Here is a 19,408-nt window from a genome sequence, read left to right as displayed (position 1 = left end):
GTGATTAAGACAGTAGAAATTGCCAAATTTCAGAAAAGATCACAGAACTTTCAAGGCTAAGAGAGTTTACTGAGAATACATAGATCTCGACAGACTATCAGGAAAATTATGAGCATTTGGCCTTTTAAAGCTTTCAGACAACTTCTGAAGGAAGTTGTTTAATTTCCAGCGACACGTAATTCAATTAATAATAAAACCAAAAATTTAATCAAATAGGAAATTAAGATGAAATTCTGGTATTCTTCAACACATCTCAAAATATTTTTATCAATTCTAAAGGTAAAACTGCCAAAATTACCAGCATGGATTATGAGAAACAACGTTGTTATGCTCTTAAACACCACTGCCAAAGGACAAAGGTAATCCTGAAGAATCTTTAGACTAGGAATGTGAAAAATGCAAAGACTCAATTTGAGATGTTGAACAAAAGTAGTAATGTAGGGCTTCCCTGGTGGCGCAGTGGTTGAGAGTCCGCCTGCCGATGCAGGGGACATGGGTTCGTGTCCCGGTCTGGGAAGATCCCACATGCCACGGAGCGGCTGGGCCCATGAGCCATGGCCGCTGAGCCTGCGCGTCCGGAGCCTGTGCTCCGCAGCAGGAGAGGCCACAGCAGTGAGAGGCCCGCATACCACAAAAAAAAAAAAAAAAAAGTAGTAATGTAGATTTGCTTTTAATAAAATATTCTTGGTTTAAAAACTGTGTCTAGGGCTTCCCTGGTGGCGCAGTGGTTGGGAGTCCACCTGCCGATGCAGGGGACACAGGATCGTGCCCCGGTCCGGGAAGATCCCACATGCCGTGGAGCGGCTGGGCCCGTGAGCCATGGCCGCTGGGCCTGCACGTCCGGAGCCTGTGTTCCACAACGGGAGAGGCCACAACAGTAAGAGGCCTGCATACCGCAAAAAAAAAAAAAAAAGAAAAAAGAAATTGTGTCTACCTGAAATACAGTGTTTTCCCTGGAAATAACACATTAAATAAGTATCTCCATTAAAGAAAGATGACAGTTAGCTTAGATACATTCCAATGGCATATTATTGAGCTAGAAAAGCTAGAAAAATACTGTGAGGATAGAGAATTGGTAATCCCAAAGGAGCATTTCATTAATTTAGCCCATGAAATTCAGGAAAGTTTCTACATAATATGATAAATTTTAAATAAAATTTGAAGAATAAGATGTAGACCCCGTCATAGAAGAGGAAAAGGGCATTTCAGGAAGAGAGAATGGCAGGTGCAAAGGCACCGAGGCATGTTTGGAGAAAAAAAGGGAAAGATTAGTATAATTTCTGGAATGTAACGTACATGGATAGTAAGAGGAAACCAGGCAGCAATGTAGTGTGGGACCATAATGTACTGTGAAGTTTGAGGTATGCTCATACACCCTGCATTCTTTAATAAAAAGCAACCATGCTAAACTATAGACCCATACAGCACATTAATGATCACATGTTAGAGAGGAAACTGGAAAATAACCATCAGCTATGGCAATGACTCAAACATTCTCAATTTCAGTCTGCAGAAGACCAGCATGTAGGAAATACACTTCCTTTTTTTTTTTTTAAACACCTTTATTGGAGTATAATTGCTTTACAGTCTTGTGTTTGTTTCTGTTGTACAACAAAGTGAATCAGCTATATGTATACATATATCCCCATATCCCTCCCCTCTTGAGCCTCCCTCCCACCCTCCCTATCCCACCCCCCTAGGTGGTCACAAAGCATCGAGCTGATCTCCCCATGCAATGCAGCTGCTTCCCACCAGCGATCTAGTTTACATTTGGTAGTGTATATATGTCCATGCTACTCTCACTTCATCCCAGCTTCCCCTTCCCTCAACCCCATGTCCTCAAGTCCATTCTCTATTTCTGTGTCTTTATTCCTGCCCTGTTACTAGGTTCATCAGTACCATTTTTTTCAGGTTCCATATATATGTATTAGCATACGGTATTTGTTTTTCTCTTTCTGACTTACTTCACTCTGTACGACAGAATCTAGGTCCATCCACCTCACTACAAATAACTCAATTTTGTTTTTGAGTAATATTCCATTGTACATATGTGCCACATCTCCTTTATCCATTCATCTGTCAATGGACATTTAGGTTGCTTCCATGTTCTGGCTATTGTAAATAGTGTTGCAATGAACATTGTGGTACATGTCTATTTTTGAATTATGGTTTTCTCAGGGTATATGCCCAGTAGTGGGATTGCTGGGTCATTTGACAACTCTATTTTTAGTTTTTTAAGGAACCTCCATACTGTTCTCCATAGTGGCTATATCAATTTACATTCCCAACAGTGCAGGAGGGTTCGCTTTTCATCATACCCCCTCCAGCATTTATTGTTTGTAAATTCTTTGATGGCCATTTTGACCAGTGTGAGGTGATACCTCCTTGTACTTTTGATTTGCATTTCTCTAATAGTGATGTTGAGCATCTTTTCATGTGCCTCTTGGCCATCTGTATACCTTCTTTGGTGAAATGTATATTTAGGTCTTCTGCTCATTTTTTATTTGGGTGGTTTGTTTTTTTGATATTGAGCTCCATGAGCTGTTTGTATATTTTGGCAATTAATCCTTTGTCTGTTGTTTCATGTGCAAATATTTTCTCCCATTCTGAGGGTTGTCTTTTCATCTTGTTTATGGTTTCCTTTGCTGTGCAAAAGCTTTTAAGCTTCATTAGGTCCCATTTGTTTATTTTTGTTGTTATTTTCATTTCTCTAGGAGGTGGGTCAATTTCATTTCTCTAGGAGGTGGGTCATTTCTCTGTGGTTTATGTCAGAGTGTGTTTTCTATGTTTTCCTCAAAGAGTTTCATAGTGTCGGGTCTTACATTTAGGTTTTTAATACATTTAGAGATTATTTTTGTGTAGTGTTAGGTAGTGTTCTAATTTCATTCTTTTACATGTAGCTGTCTAGTTTTCCTAGCAACACTTATTGAAGAGGCTGTCTTTTCTCCATTGTATATTCTTGCCTCCTTTATCAAAAATAAGGTGACCATATGTGTGTGGGTTTATCTCTGGGCTTTCTATCCTGTTCCATTGATCTATATTTCTGTTTTTGTGCCAGTACCATACTGTAGCTTTGTAGTATAGTCTGAAGTCCTGGAGCCTGATTCCTCCAGCTCCGTTTTTCTTTCTCAAGATTGTTTTGGCTATTTGGGGTCTTTTGTGTTTCTATACAAATTGTAACATTTTTTGTTCTAATTCTGTGAAGAATGCCATTGGTAGTTTGATAGGGATTGCATTGAATCTGTAGATTGCTTTGGGTAATATAGTCACTTTCACAATATTGATTCTTCCAATCCAAGAACATGGTATATTTCTCCATCTGTTTATGTCATCTTTGATTTCTTTCATCAGTGTTTTATAGTTTTCTGAGTACAAGTCTTTCACCTCCTTAGGTAGGTTTGTTCCTGGATATTTTATTCTTTTTGTTGCAATGGTAAATGGGATTATTTCCTCAATTTCTCTTTCTGAGTTTTCATTGTTAGTGTATAGGAATGCCAGAGATTTCTGTGCATTAATTTTGTATCCAGCAACCTTACCAAATTTATTGATTAGTTCTAGTAGTTTTCTGGTGGCATCTTTAGGATTCTCTATGTATAGTATCATGTCATCTGCAAACAGTGACAGTTTTACTTCTCCTTTTCCAATTTATATTCCTTTTATTTCTTTTCTTCTCTGATTGCTATGGCTAGAACTTCCAAAACTATGTTGAATAAGAGTGGCAAGAGTGGACATCCTTGTCTTGTTCGTGATCTTTGTGGAGATGCTTTCAGTTTTTCACCACTTAGTATGATGTTTGTGGTGGGTTTGTCATATATGGCCTTTATTATGTTGAGATAGATTCCTCTATACCCATTTTCTGGAAGTTTTTATCATAAATGGGTGCTGAATTTTTTCAAAACCTTTTTCTGCATCTATTCAGATGATCATATGGTTTTTATTCCTTAATTTGTTAATATGGTGTATCACATTGATTGATTTGCATATATTGAAGAATCCTTGCATTCCTGGGCTAAATCCCACTTGATCATGGTGTATGATCCTTTTAATATGTTGTTGGATTCTCTTTGCTAGTATTTTGTTCAGGATTTTTGCATCTATGTTCATCAGTGATATTGGTCTATAATTTTTTTTGCGATATCTTTGTCTGGTTTTGGTATCAGGATGAGGGTGGCTTCATAGAATGAATTTAGGAGTGTTTTTCCCTCTGAGGTTTTTTGAGAAGGATCGGCTGTTAGCTCTTTTCTAAATGTTTGATAGAATTTGCCTGTGAAGCCATCAGGTCCTGGACTTTTGTTTGCTGGAAGATTTTTAATTACAGTTTCAATTTCATTACTTGTGATAGGTCTGTTTATATTTTCTAATTCTTCCTGGTTCGGTCTTGGAATGTGGTATCTTTCCAAGAATTTGTCCATTTCTTCATGGTTGTCCATTTTATTGGCATATAGTTGTTTGTAGTAGTCTCTTATAATCATTTGTATTTCTGCAGTGACTGTTGTGATTTCCCCTTTTTCATTTCTAATTTTATTGATTTGCGTCCTCTCCCTTTTTTTCTTGATGAGTCTGGCTAAGGGTTTATCAATTTTGTTTATCTTCTCAAAGAACCAACTTTTAGTTTTATTGATCTTTGCTATTGTTTTCTTTGTTTCTATTTCATTTATTTCTGCTCTGATCTCTATGATTTGTTTCCTTCTACTAACTTTGGGTTTTCTTTGTTCTTCTTTCTCTAGTTGCTTTAGGTGTAAGGTTAGGTTATTTGAGATGTTTCTTAAGGTAGGATTGTATTGCTATAAACTTCCCTCTTATAACTGCTTTTGTTGTGCCCCATAAGTTTTGGGTTGTAGTGTTTTTGCTGTCATTTGTTTGTATGTATTTTTTTTATTTCTTCAGTGATCTCTTCGTTATTTAGTAGAACAGTGTTTAGCCTCCATGTGTCTGTGTTTTTACAGTCTTTTTCCTGTAACTGATTTTCAGTCTCATAGTGTTGTGGTCAGAAAAGATGCTTGATGCAATTTCGATTTTCTTAAATTTTCCGAGGCTTGATTTGTGACCCAAGATGTGATCTATCCTGGAGAACATTCCATGTGCACTTGAGAAAAAAGTGTATTCTGCCACTTTTGGGTGGAATGTTCTATAAATATCAATTAAATCTATCTGGTCTATTGTGTCATTTAAAGCTTGTATTTCCTTATTTATTTTCTGTTTGGATGATCTGTCCATAAGTGTAAGTGGGGTGTTCATGTACCCTACTATTATTGTATTACTGTTGATTTCCCCTTTCATGGTTGTTAGCATTTACCCAACCTATGTCAGGTGCATAAATATTTATAATTGTTATATCTTCTTGGATTGATACCTTGATCATTATGTAGTGTCCTTCCTCATCTTTTGTGACATTCTTTATTTTAAAGTCTATTTTATGTGATATGAGAATTGCTACTCCAGCTTTCTTTTGATTTCCATTTGCATGGAATATCTTTTTCCATCCCTTTGCTTTCAGCCTGTATGTGTCACTAGGTCTGAAGTGGGTCTCTTGTAGACAGCATATATATGGGTCTTGTTTTTGTATCCATTCAGCCCATCTGTGTCTTTTGGTTGGGGCATTTAATCCATTTACATTCAAGGTTATTATCAATATGTATGTTCCTATTACCATTTTCTTAATTGTTCTGGGTTTGTTTTTGTGTGTCTTTTTCTTCTCTTGTGTTTCCCATCTAGAGAAGTTCCTTTAGCATTTGTTGTAAAGCTGGTTTGGTGGTGCTGAATTTCTTAGCTTTTGCTTGTCTGAAAAGCTTTTGATTTGTCAAATCTGAATGAGATCCTTGCTGGGTAGAGTAATCTTGGTTGTAGGTTTTTCTCTTTCATCACTTTAAATATATCCTGCCACTCCCTTCTGGCCTTCAGAGTTGCTGCTGAGAAATCAGCTTATAACCTTATGGGGATTACTTTGTATGTTATTTTTTGCTTTTCCCTTGCTGCTTTTAATATTTTTTCCTTTGAATTTAATTTTTGTTAGTTTGATTAAATTGTGTCTTGATGAGTTTCTCCTAGGGGTTTTCCTGTATGGGACTCTTTGCTCTTCCTGGACTTGGGTGACTATTTCCCTTCCAATGTTAGGGAAGTTTTCCACTATAATCTCTTCAAATATTTTCTCAGACCCTTTCTTTTACTCTTCTTCATCTAGGACCTGTATAATCCAAATGCTGGTGCATTTACTGTTGTCCCAGTGGTCTCTGAGATTGTCTTCAATTCTTTTCATTCTTTATTCTGCTCCTTGGCAGTTATTTTCACCATTCTGTCTTCCAGCTCACCTATTCATTCTTCTGCCTCAGTTATTCTGTTATTGATTCCTTCTAGTGTATTTTTCATTTCAGGTAGTGTTGTTCAACTGTTTATTTGTTCTTAAGTTCTTCTAGATCTCTGTTAAACATTTCTTGTATTTTCTCAGTCTGTACCTCCATTCTATTTCCGAGAATCTGGATCATCTTTACTATCATTACTCTGAATTCTTTTTCAGGTAGATTACCTATTTCCTCTTCATTTATTTGGTCTTGTAGGTTTTTACCTTGCTCCTTTATCTGTGACATAGTTTTTTGCTGTCTCATTTTCTTTTTTTTTTTTTTTGATGGGTGGGATTGTGTTCCTGTCTTACTGGTTGTTTGGCCTGAGGCTTCCAGCACTGGAGTTGGTAGGCTGTTGGGTAGAGCTGAGTCTTGGTGCTGAGATGAGGACCTCCAGGAGACCTCACTGCAATGAATATTCCCTGGAGTCTGAGGTTCTCTGTGGTTTGGACTCAGAGCTCCAACCGCAGGAGCTCCAACCCAACCCCCGGCTCCTGAACTAAGATCCCACAAGCCATGTGTGGTGGCAAAAAAAAAAAAAGAAAAAAAGGAGAACAATAAGAGTAAAAAATAAAATTAGACTAGAAAACTAACAGATATGTTAGAAAGAATATAAAAATGAAAATATAGATGAAACAACTGGAAGATAAAACAGGACCACCATAGTAAAAAAGAGGAGAAAATAAAAGGGCGGAAAAGGTCTTGGCTGTGGGGGGCGGGGCTTAGGCAGGGGTGGGGTTTAGGCAGTGGATGGGGCCTATGCTTAGGACCACAGGGCTGAAAAGGCCCTGCAGGGGGTGGGGGTGGGGCTTAGGCTCAACACAACATAAGGGGCCCAGGCGTGCCTCTGGCCTTGGAGGGCAGGGGACCCAGCCTGGGAGCCCAGCAGGCTTCCCGGGCTCCAGTAGAGGGGGCACATGCCCTCCGTGCCTCTCCTGCTCCTCTGGTCCTGGAGGGTCCCTCCTGCCTGCCTCTCCTGTTCTCTCCCAGCCTCCCTCCTACAACCCCAGGACCCACATGGCCCGGAGGGGCTTTGGAAGGTGGGGACCTGGCCTGGGAGCCCAGCAGGCTTCCTGGGGCTGAGTGGGTGGGGGAAATGCCTGCCGCACCTTCCCTGATGGTGCGGTCCTGGAGGGTTCCCCTCCCACCAACCACCTCTCCTCCTCTTCCCCCCCCTCCCTCCCTCCTACAACCCTAGGACAAACGCAGCTCTGAGGGGGCCTCTAAGGCTTAGGACCTGGCCCAGAAACCAGGCAGTCCTCCTGGGCTGATTGGGCAAGGGAAATGCTAGGTGCACTCCCCCCTGCTCCAAGCCCTTGAGGGTCCCTCCAAGCATGGGAACCCCTCCCCTCTCCCAAGCCACCCCTCAGGGGTGCTGGTCCTGTCTGGCCTCCCCTTCTCCCCCACCTCAGTCCCCCAACGTCCTACCCGGTCACTTGGGGGTTCCTCCCAGGCATCAAGTTCCCCCACCAGCATCCAGCAGGTGCCCTAGTTGTGGGGAGATGTGAATTCTGCATCTTCCCACACCACTACCTTCACTCCACCCCTCAGGAAGTATACTTTCTTTACATCACGTTAAAATCAGCAGAACCTCCACACTTCTGGAATCTAAAGAACACTAGATCTTGGATGAAAACTAATGGGATAAAAATGGTTTTGCTAAATTCATGTCTTGGAGCGTTACACATATTTACAACAGTTAATGGATATGCATCCATGAAATACATAGATAACACAGTATCCATGAAACACATAGATAACACAGAGAATCCCAGAGCTCTCAGAGTTCCAAGGCCCCTCAGTTTCTGAAACCAAAAAGTTTTGACTTCTTTTAGAATCTGTGGTTTCTCCAAATATATTTCTCCCTTTCCCTACCCTACTGGTATATTTACTCTTACCCATACATATCCTGGTTTTTGCCCATTTCTGTGCTCATACCATTCTCAACATCCTCTTCATCCAATCTGCCCATTCAAATTCTACCCATTCCCTCTCCCCCAGCTCAAGCATTTCTGAGCATGTATAAAAAGCAAGAAATGTGTTTGATGGTATATGGCAGTGTTAAAACAAGAGGAATGTAGCAAATGTATATTGAACACCTAGAACACACCAATCACTGGGCAGAGTTTCAGATAATTTTATGTAATCCTATGTCAAGAACTATCAGTGCTTAGAGTCTAGACCCAAATGCCTGTCACTTTCCTGTCTAGAGATTTCAGTCTCGTGCAACCACGTTTTCTTCCTCTCCTAGCCCTAATATTATGTTTACACTGGATTTATTAATATCCTTATGTTTCCTTATTTCCTCTATAACATTTTTTTCTTCAAATACTCCTTATCCCTTACTGATGCCAAACCTTCCCCCTGGTAATCTCAAAGCCCTAAATATATATAATTAAGGAATACAAAAAAAAAAAAGTATCATTGCCATCATTATCAAAGGCTCTTCTGACTTGGTTTTCTCACCTAACGAAAGAAGAAATTTTCAGGATCATTTCTCTAGTCCTTCTCAGATATTGGGTAATAAAGAATAAGAATTTTTGGCACAACAAAGAAATATAAGGCATCAAATCAGGAAGGAGGAAGTAAAATTATCACTATTTGCAGATGATGTGCTTTAATATATAGAAAACCCCAAAGACTCAAGCAGAAAACTGTTGGGACTATTCAGTATAGTTTCAGGATACAAAATCAACATATAGGAATCAATTGCATTTCTATACAGTAATAGTGAAACACCTGAAAAAGAAGTAGAGAAAACTAGCCATTCACAGTAGCATCAAAAACAATAAAATATCTAAGAATAAATTTAACCAAGGAAGTGAATGATCTATACAATGAAAACTACAGAACTTTGCTGGGAGAAATTGAAGAAGATACAAACAAATAAAAAGACATCCTGTGTTCGTGAATCAGGAGAATTAATATTGTTAAAATGACCATACTACCCAAAACCATCTATAGATTCAATGCAATTTAATCAAAATACCAATGGTATTCTTCATAGAAATAGGAAGAACAATCCTAAAATGTGTATGGAACCATGAAAGACCCCATATAGCCAAAGAAATCCTGAGGAAAAAGAACAAAACCAGAGGTATTATACCTCCTAATTTCAAACTATCCTACAAAGCTATAATAGAGACAGTATGGTATTGGCATAAAAATAGACATATAAACCAATGGAACAGTACAGAGAGCCCAGAATTAAACTCCCACATATGCAGCCAACTAATATTCAACAAGGGAGCCAAGAACACCCAATGGGAAAAGGACGGTCTCTTCAACAAAGTGTTGGGAAAACTGTATAAATACATGCAGAATAATGAAATTGGACCCTTATCTTACACCATTCACAAAAAAACTCAAAATGGTTCAAAGACTTAAACTAAGACCTGATACTATAAAACTGCTAGAAGAAAAGATAGCGAAGAGGCTCCTTAACTTTGGTCTGGGCAATTTTTTTTTTTAAATATGGCACCAAAAGCGCAAACAACAAAAGCAAAATCAACAAATGAAACTATGAAACTGAAAAACTTCTTCACAGAAAACGAAACAACAAAATGAAGGCAACCTACAGAATGGGAGAAAATTTTTGCAAACCATATACGTATCAGATAAAGGGTTAGTATCCAAAATATGTAAGGAACTTATACAACTCAATAACAAAAACAAAAAGATTTAAAAATGGGCAAAGGAAATAGATGTTTTTTTCAAAGACAATATACAAATAGCCAGCAGGTACATGAAAAGATGCTCAACATCACAAATCATCAAGGAAATGCAAATCAAAACCACAGTGAGATATCACCTCACCCCTGTTAGAATGACTATCATCAAGAAGAAAGAAAAGAAGGATAAAAGGGAACCCTTGTACACTGTTGGTGGAAATGTAAATTGGTTCAACACTGTGGAAAACAGTATGGAGGTTTCTCAAAAAATTAAAAATAGATCTACCATTTGATCCAGCAATTCCACTTCTGGATATATACTCAAAGGAAATGAAAGTGATATTTCAAAGAAATATATGAGCTCCCACATTTATTGCAGCTTTGTTCACAAGAGCCTAGATATAGAAACAACCTAAAAGCTCATCAACAGATGAATAGATTAAAAAGATGTGAGATATCCAGCCATGAGAAAGGAGAACATCCTACCATTTACAACAACATGGATGGACCTTCAACACATTATGCCAAGTGAGATAAGTCAGTAGAGGAAGTCACATACAGTACGATATCACCTGTGGAATCTAAAAAAGCCAAACTCATAAACACTTAGAATAAAATGGTGGGTACCAAAGGATGGTGGCATGGGGAGATGAGAGATGTTGTTTAAGGGTGCAAACTTACAATGAGTAGTAAATAAGCCCTAAAAAGCTAATGCACAGTACAGTGAATATAAACAATGTTGTAATTATCGAACTTAAAAAGAGACTAGAACTTAATTATTCCAACTGCTAAAAAGAAAGCATAATTATATAACATGCTAGAGGTAGTAATTATCACTACAATGGCAATCATATTACTGTACATAAGTGTATCAAATTAACATGCTGTACATCTTAAATTTACATAATGTTACATGTCAAATGTATTTCAATTAAGAAAAAAGAATTCCCCTAAAATTCAGTGTTATCAATACATAATGACCCCAAATTCTTAGAAATGATGACTCAGTCACTTCTTAAATCAGGAAGAGAACACTAGCTATCTAAGAAGTGAGGACACTCAAATCATGGTATTAATATTACACTCCCAAGGACAAGACAGTTATTAGTTCAGGTCTTTCAGACTCCAAGTATTTTCCCTGCTGGGTAAACTGACAAGCCACAGGGATTCATTCAAACTATGAATGGGACTCCAAAATATTAAAACTAACATTAAAGGTCAGCTGGTTAGGGTCAAGAGGTTACTGAATATCAACTCCTGCATTTTGAATGATGAAACTGGGCCATCTCAAACTTCAAAAATGGGGTGAGTTAGGTCTTTAGAACACCAGTGTTTGTCAAACAGAATTTGTTTCAAGGACTTGATTGCAAAATCCTGTCAAAAACCAGAATCTGGTCTGTAGAGAATTATTAAATTCTGTTTATTCTAGAGTCACATGAAAGCACATTTCATGAAAAAATTATTAGTGTTAATAAAAATCAGATAACAAATCGTTCTTTGGAGACTCTGACGTGAACCATATGAATCTACAGTATTTCTGCAACACATTGGCTGTGGAGATGTCCTGCCTTATTTTGGTCACTGTCATCATGACTCCTCTACTCTTCCGTATTCTTAGAGACTGAAAGATAGCTATGAGAATTTTTCCATATAAAAACCCCAAACCGGTGAAATGTAGAAATTGACTTGAAACTTATGTCAAGTTTGAAGGCTGTTAGACAAAAAACAAGATAAAGCTAATAAAAGCAAGCATTGGATTGGAAGCAAAAATGAAAAGAAAGACATTTCCACAGTCTCAAGAAATGAAAGCAGCTGAAATGAGAACAATTCTCCTTTCTTACCCTTCAGAGACAAAGTGGCAGGAAATTGTGAGATTCCTCCCAGAGTCCCACTTGCGAGGAAGCCCATTTAGCAAATGGTATGCGTTGTGCGATCTGTTGTTACTGGTTTTCTTCCCTGGGAACACAGCACACTGGGATTCAGCTGTACCACAAAACGGTCTTCTAAACCCTCAGATTTGTCAAGCGCAGACTGAGAACTACTCCTTATGCATTTGCAAAGGGCCATGACTCTACTTTTTGGCTCACTCATTCCTGGCACTCTTGAATTGCTAGGAGAAAGCTTTAGAACCTATCAGTCAAGGTGTTCAGTGTTACAGGCCACCATTAACTCGGCCTCCTAACATCTATTCTGTGGTTTACTGCATAGAGAAACTGAAGCCCTCAGAACAAAAGTGACAGGTCAGGAACAAAGCCATGAAGAATCTTTAGGGAGTGAAGCACGCAAAATACAGGTCCCATCTTACTATTTACCAAAATTAGGTCATGCTTTTCATTCTTGACAAAATTTCCTCTAAATACCAAAAGGGGAAAAAAGGACTCCAAAATAATGTACTATAACAGAAGGACAAAGAGAACACTTCCAGGGCTTCCCTGGTGGCACAGTGGTTGAGAGTCCACCTGCCAGTGCAGGGGACACGGGTTCGTGACCCGGTCCAGGAAGATCTCACATGCGGCGGAATGGCTGGGCCCGTGAGCCATGGCCGCTGAGCCTGTACGTCTAGAGCCTGTGCTCCGCAACGGGAGAGACCACAATAGTGAGAGGCCCGCGTACCACAAAAAAAAAAAAAAAAAAGAAAACACTTCCCAAATGTATCTCTTTTAGGGGAGGTAGATTTTTTATTGTACAAAATATCTAATTTTTGTTGAGTGCCTGCTATGTGCCAAATGACTCTAAGTGTTTTATATGTATTAATTTATGTCATCCCCACAATAAGCCACAATCAATCAGTTGTTAGATATCAGTAGCATCTCTATTTTATAGGTGAGAGAACTGGCATGTCATATGTCTGAGGTCCCAGAACTAAAAATAGCAGAGCTGAGACTTGAACCCATCTAGGCTGGTTCCAGCACTCATATGCTTAGCCATTAGATCATAGTGCTTTTCGTGCTTACTAAAGCTTACAAAGCCAAACAAAGAAATAAACATCAAATTCAGAGGTTTAAAAACCTCCTGACTTTTGTCTACTGGTAATTACTCCCACAGGAATCTGTAATATCCAGTTTCTCTTCTGGACTCCATAATTGGGCACACAGGCCAACTAAAAGGTACAGGAGGCATCTTTGGGCTTCTTCTCTTTCACAGACTCTGCATCACTGTGCCACAGCAGGCAGCAAGAATACTCACTGTGCTTCCCAAGCTTGTGTGAAAGAGGAGAAAGGAGTTACTATGCCAATGGAGCAACCAATCTCCTGTTGATAAAAAGCTCTGGGAGTTAGGAATTGTCTCTTTGGTTCACTGCTGTATTAAGGTTCTTCAGAGAAACAAAACCAATAGGAGACGTGTATGTGGTATATATATACATATGTATAGTTCACATACATATATCCTATTGAAATATGTACATACATATATATGGAGATTAATTATGAGGAATTGACTTATGCAATTATGGAGGCTGAGAAGTCCCACAGTCGGCCTTCAGCAAGCTGGAGGAAAGTTGGTGATGTAATTCTAGTACAAGTCCAAAGGCCTGAAAACCAGGGGAGCCAACGGTACACGTCCCAGTCCAAGGGCAGAAGACTGATATCCCCATTCAATCAGACAGACAGAAAGCAAAAGGCGTGAATTCCTCCTTCCTCCACCTTTTTGTTCTACTCAGGTCCTCAACAGACTGGATGACGCCCACCACACTGGGGAGGACAAGCTACTTTACTGAGCCCACCGATCCAAGCACTAATCTCATCCAGAAACACCCTCACAGACCCTCAGAAGTAGCGTTTAATCTGAGCACCCTGTCGTACAGCCAAGGTGGCGCATAAAATTAACCATCACAACGGCTGTATCTCCAGTGCTGGTACAGTGCTTGACCTGGAGCAGACATTCAGTCACTATTTGGTAAGTGAGTAAATTCAGTCATGTGTGTTTATGTATCATGTGATGTCCATATATGATTATCTGTGACCATATTATGCACATGTACCTTTATTTTATTATGGAGAGGATTTTCAGTGATTATGGGTTCACAGAAAACATAAATATTACACTTGGTGAAGTGCCTAAATGGGAGCAGAGAAGATTGTGAACACTACATTTTTAAGGGAAGAAGGAATTCTGCTTCAATCTAACTGAAATAAGCCTGACACAGATTGTAGACTTAAGGGAAAATGGTAAAATATAATATAGATGATATCTCTTTAAAGCATTTTTAATAAATTAGGGGCTCAAAATAAATTAGAGGCTCTCATTATAATTTATACCTGCCAACTATTTATTAGAAAGATTTACTTTGGTAGATATCATTTTTATGATACCATCTTTACTGCCAACACAGTTTTGAAAAATATAGTCAATTAAATAGGATACTGATTCCCATTGAAGACTACACCAAAATAGTAAAAAATATATCAGTTGTATTTCATCCAGAACAAAAACAGATTAAATTTACCTCATCCCTGGATGTGGTATTTGGCCCAAATTTCATTTGTGTAGCAGGGTGGAGTTGAGATCAAAAACACCAGAAATATTACGCATTTAATGAAAGCCAATCTTCTGGCAACTAGGCTAAGCACAGTTCTGTCCTATTTCTGAGGAATTTTGGTCATATCCCAGATATCTAAAAATATTCTTTATTCTTACAGAACTGTAGCCTCAAGAAAGGTGAACACTATACCTGCAATAATGTTACATTTAAATGCCAACTGGGTCTCTTCATTTGCTGAAATAAAAGTACATATGAATAAACCAACAAAAAACATGATATATTTAAACCCTCCACTTTTAAAATGAACAGCATAGATGTCTTTCCAGAAAAAAGACTTTGATTTGCCTGTCAAATTTGCCTGTCAAAACTAGCAAATCATTAATTTTTTAGAGCTAAAACTTTGGAAATAATCTAGTCTCATCTTCTGGTCTCACAAGCAAAGAAACTAGGATACTAAAAAAAAAAAGAAAGGTACAGTGATTGATTCATAATCTCACAGCTACTGAAGGACAGAGTTGAGACTGAGACTCAGGTCTTCTATGCATACTTCATTTTCTATCGTTCCATGCTGTCTAGCTACAATGCTGCACTGTCCCACCCTCAGTAGATCTCGTTCAGTGGCTTGCTATACCCAGCCCATGGTGAGGGTTCTGGGACTGCAGTGAAGATGCAATGCAGTGCCCTGGAAGCCTGGCACCAAGTGTCCTGGAGTCTCTTTATAGCTGTTACCAGCACCATCACCTGGAGACCTTGATGAATGTGTGGAAGTTTGGTTTTCTTACAGTTGTGTCATTCACTTGTGACACCTGGGTCAAACACACATCATGACCATATTTATTTTGTGCTCTCATATAATACAAAGAGTTTTCTAAGACACTTACCTAAAAGGCACCTTTCAATTAAAATCATTTCAGCTTTTTGTGTTGTTTTGTTATTTTCCCTGAGTAGCAAGATTCACTATATTTGTCCAGGAAACCTCTCTTAACACACTCCCCTCTGTATACTTTTTCTGCATCCTCTTTTATTTTTTTCTTTTTAAATAATATCTCGGACTTCCCTGGTGGCACAGTGGTTAAGAATCTGCCTGCCAATGCAGGGGACACGGGTTCAAGCCCTGGTCCGGGAAGATCCCATATGCTGCAGAGCAAGTAAGCCTGTACACCACAACTACTGAAGCCTGCACACCTAGAGCCCGTGCTCTGCAACAAGAGAAGCCACTGCAAGAAGCCCACGCGCCACAACGAAGAGTAGCCCCAGCTCATTGCAAATAGAGAAAGCCCGTGCGCGGCAACCAAGACCCAACGCGGCAAAATAAATAAATAAATAAATTTATAAATAATATTTCGTCTAATTTTCATGGAGCTTGTCAAGTCTATGATACAGCAGCACATATGAGAAGCAAACTCAAAACTCTGGTGCAACAATGGAGCTGCAAAGGCTTGTATTGATTTCCATGGTGTACCTCATCCTATGATCCAAATTGAACCATCAACACCTAAACCAGGAGGGTTGATCCTCATGGTGTCAGACCACTAAGATAAGCTTTGTCTCCACTAATTTCCTGTCCCCAGGAAATTTTTTTTTACATACTCAACCACAGATGCCTGGTTTCCCTTACTGCTGGCCTAATACTAGGCATGTTCCTGTCCATGTGTACCATTCCATTGGGGTGATACACCCCATTCCCATCTAGAAAATAAATTCCTTGTAGAACAAACGTGTCCGTTTACTTGATCCCCTTCATACTACAATAATTTGAAGATTAATAGGCATTAAACAATTCACAATAATATATGTGATTATAATGAGGAAAGTCCCGCAAGAGGTAGAAGTGAATCCCAACACTTTTATAATTGTTTATTTTCCTAGAGATGATGGATGCACCATTTAGAGACGTAAGAAGCTGGGCAGCTGAGGTAATCATCAGCATGACTGCTTCAACCCTTGGTTTTGTTTGAGCTCCAGGAGTCCAGTTCCGGGAACTGAGGGATTTAGATTATGATACCAGCCTGGCTTCTGTGTGCTTTTACGCAAGTCCCTTCATGAGCACATGCAATGGATATCCGCCAAGAGGACATAACATCTGCTTTCTCTCAAAAATCCCATGTAAGCTTTGGAGATCAAGGGGAGAAAAGTATCTGGAGCATGGTGCTATCAAGATTAGTATTGTAAATTCCTAGTTCTACCTATTGCCTTTTAATAGAAATTCAAGTTTCATAAAATACAAATTATTGGTAAGAGGTACTTGAGTGACATTTATAGGTCCTTTATGTAATGTTTTACAGTTTTGCACATTATAATTCAGTAATAAGAGGAAAAAGAAGAAACACTGCATATTTTCTCTCATAATATGCAGAGTAGCATATTTTCTTAATAGAATTCTTAGGAGAAATTACCAATTTCTATTTTTATGAAATGACCTTAGCTATAACCCATTCTATAAATGTAATATTTAATTATATGATTATTTCCATATTATTAAAATTGACAATAATGACAAATAATTCTCCAGAATATTCTAGCAGAAAATTGTAGAACTTCACTCTCTTTTTTTATATACTCAAATCTTCATTCACTTTAGTTATTGCTCTCATAATTTACAACCCAGAATAAGTATTGTGATTCTGGTTAATTCTGTACTTTTCTTCTATCAAGATCCCACACAGCAAAAATTGCCAAATCTTTTAACTTCGTAGTATAGTTTCAAATTTCTAAACTGTTTACAAAAGTGCAAAATAAGCACTTAATATGCAGAAATATCTCAATAGGAATTGCAGCTAATTCAGGCCAACTCAAAAGAAGAGCCCCAGAGTATCTATACCTGATGTGAGTTTGAAGCTAAGGAGGAGGAATCGTAGTGATTGGAGTGGAGGGGGGGAGTTGGGTTTTATAATTATCTGAAATCCCTCTTATGAAATACCATCACTACCATTTGTATAATGTGCCAAATCTTGTACTGAGCCCTGCACATGGAATTTCCTCACTAAATTTTCATAATAACTCTATGGAATAAGTTCTAAAGAATCTCTAAGAGGTAGGTCACACAGTAAGCAGCAAGCCAAGAGTTGAACCTAGGCTTTTGAATCCAAGATCAAGACCTCTCAGAGTAGGTAGGTAGATAGGTAAAGGCAAAAAAGGGGGCATACTCTATTCTTTGATAAAACTTAATTACCTGGATCTGACATCTACATGAGACAACGGAAAACTAAATGGTCAATTTCATATAGGCAATGTCAAAAGAAGTACAAATGACTCTGAACATGAGAAAATGTGTTGAATCTCTCCCTACTAATATCACTAAAATGCACATTTAAACAGCAATGTATTATCTATTTTTTCATCCATCACTTTTGGATGCAAGAGTTACAAACAGTAACAATACCTGGTTTAGGTGAAGAGGCTGGTAAACCGGCTTTCTCACAGGTGCTATTAATTGTGACTGACACCAGGTAAGACTTTTTAGAGGAAATTGACACTTTCCATTTAGAAGGATATTTGACATTTTGCATAGAAAGAAAACATTTAAATGAGTATGAAGGATAATATTTTAAATGTTTACCTATTTTCCCTGCATTTTCTCTCCCACTTTTACTCTATGTATTTGTGTTATCTTAATCTTTTCTATTAAGAGTATACTCAGATTATCCTTGTATAATTTAAAACATTTCGACTAAAAAGTAGATCATGAGGGTGCAGTCAGTTGAAATCGTAACTATTTATTTATCATATGCTTCTCTAACCATCCTGTTTTCTCTTAACTCTCAGGACATTTGGGGAAGGTGCCAGCTTCCCCTTGTCCTGGCAATCCGGGATGCTGTTATCACATTTCCTTCAGTCTGCCAATCCACAAAATCCCACAGCCTGCCCCTCCATGTGTGTTCTAAGTTGAAGGAAAACACTGAATCTGAGTTCCTTTTCTACTAAAACATAGATTTATCCACAGCAGGAGCCCCTAGCAATACTCATGTCTCTGCTGCTGTGACAAGGCTGGGGGGAATTTCAGGCTTCTGACCTATGTGGTATCCATTCAAGGTCTGGGACCACCCACGTGCTTCAGGGAAAGAGCCCTGCCCCCAGATCGGCATGCACCTGTGCTGTGTAACCTTGTCTCAAAGCTGGCTTCTCTTCTACCTGCTATGCTCTGAAGTTTGCAAGGCCCACTCCTTGCTGCCTGACCTCATTTCCTCTGACTTAACCTCCTTCTTGTCAAGTACCTGCTTGCTCCTCCCCCTTCCGTTGGCCCTCAATACCCTTGACCATGCTATCTAGTGTCTGAAAGATCCTCCTTCTCCATGAGTTCTCCTGGCCACCCCTGCCCTTGAGAGCCTGCACACCCTTGTACTCCGGACTGGGAGTTCAGTGACCAGTAAGTTAAACAAACACAAAAACAATGTGGGAAACTGGCAGAAGGCCGCCAAGTGCCGATTTTGCCAAGTGGGCCGTCAAAAACTAGAAATACCATCTATTATCACCATCATTTTGTTAAAGAAAGGCATTTTAACACTAAAAATGGGAAAAAGGTCACAATCTCAGAAAAATAAGAATGTTTCTCAAAGAACAGCAATTAAGCAAGCTTGGGGAGAAACTTGAAGTGGAGAAGGGGCACATGACCAGAAAGAGTAGGCATATTAGAAAACACCTTTCCTGTTTGTCTGGTACAGACGTCCCTCTTAGAGGCCAGAGCAGCCCACCCACCACGCCTTTCCTCACATCTCAAGGTCATTTGAGTGAGTTCCCCACGCTGCCTAAGCTGAGGAGTCATACTAGCCACTCTTCTCTCTTAGAAAATGCCATCCATCCAGAGCTGGCTGTAGGCCACACTGGGCATATCCAGCAAAATGAAGCTCACCCATGCCTGGAGTTTACTGCCCCCCCACCCAAAGGTACCACACATATTCTTTTTTATGTTCTGTAGC

This window comes from Pseudorca crassidens, chromosome 5, assembly GCF_039906515.1.
Source record: "Pseudorca crassidens isolate mPseCra1 chromosome 5, mPseCra1.hap1, whole genome shotgun sequence".
Classification (NCBI taxonomy): domain Eukaryota; kingdom Metazoa; phylum Chordata; class Mammalia; order Artiodactyla; family Delphinidae; genus Pseudorca; species Pseudorca crassidens.
Note: the sequence above shows the minus strand (reverse complement) of the source record.